This window comes from Hyla sarda, chromosome 11, assembly GCF_029499605.1.
Source record: "Hyla sarda isolate aHylSar1 chromosome 11, aHylSar1.hap1, whole genome shotgun sequence".
Classification (NCBI taxonomy): Eukaryota; Metazoa; Chordata; class Amphibia; order Anura; family Hylidae; genus Hyla; species Hyla sarda.
Window position 1 is genome coordinate 83896454 of NC_079199.1, and position 940 is coordinate 83897393.

The following is a 940-nucleotide window of genomic DNA, read 5'->3' on the forward strand; positions in this document are numbered from 1 at the left end:
TAGTTTTTATGACATCAATCAGTGTGCAAACATGGTCAGTAAAACGCCAAATGGATAGACGTTCATAAACCAGTCAGTGCAACTCATTATTGTGGTCTCTAATTGTGGAACTCTTTTTTTTTTTTGTGAGGATACGATGAGCTTATCCAATTAAGGAGGCCATTCAGCAGTACTGGGTCTGGACAGCAGCGGCACCTTCTGCAGCCAGACTGACTGACATGACAAGGCAGGCAACAGCTGCAGCAGCACCCACAGAGGATTAAATAAGAATCTGTCTTTTTTAACACTGGAATGGGGTGGTGCACTGTACCCGAAGATACTGCCATATCGGGTCAATGCATTGGGCGACGGAAGCAAGTTTCCAAATCGGCTCCCATTCTCAAAAATCCATTTAATTTATGGTCCCCAGATAGGGGACGTATCAGATATTAAACTGATAAGAACAGATTTTTGATTGAAAAATCCTTTATTACCAATCAATTGTCAATCACACAATAAATATATTCACCATAACAGAACTGACTTTTTTTTTATCTATCTATCTATATATACCGTATTTATCGGGGTATACCACGCACCGGCCTATAACACGCACCCTCATTTTACCAAGGATATTTGGGTAAAAAAAGTTTTTTACCCAAATATCCATGGTAAAATGAGGGTGCGTATGTGCGCGTGTATACCCCGATAAACCCCCAGGAAAGGCAGGGGGAGAGAGGCCATCGCTGCCCGCTTCTCTCCCCCTGCCTTTCCTGGGGTCTAGAGCGCTGCTGCCGGCCCTTCTCACCCCCTGGCTATCGGCGCCGCTGCCCGTTCTGTCCTCCTGACTATCGGTGCCGGCGCCGATAGCCAGGGGAGAGAAGCGGCGCCGACAGCCAGGGGAAGAGAAGGGGCAGCGGCACCCATTGCCGGCGCCGCTGCCCCGTTGCCTCCCCCCATC

At 48.3% G+C, this 940-nt stretch overlaps 1 non-coding gene across 1 annotated transcript; it reads right to left on the reverse strand.

Moving 5' to 3' along the window:
* Positions 1–294: 294 nt before the first annotated feature.
* Positions 295–481, reverse strand: LOC130296009 (U2 spliceosomal RNA). The gene has a single exon (XR_008849102.1). It is a non-coding gene; the product is annotated as a U2 spliceosomal RNA (small nuclear RNA).
* Between the last annotated feature and the right edge of the window lie 459 nt (positions 482–940).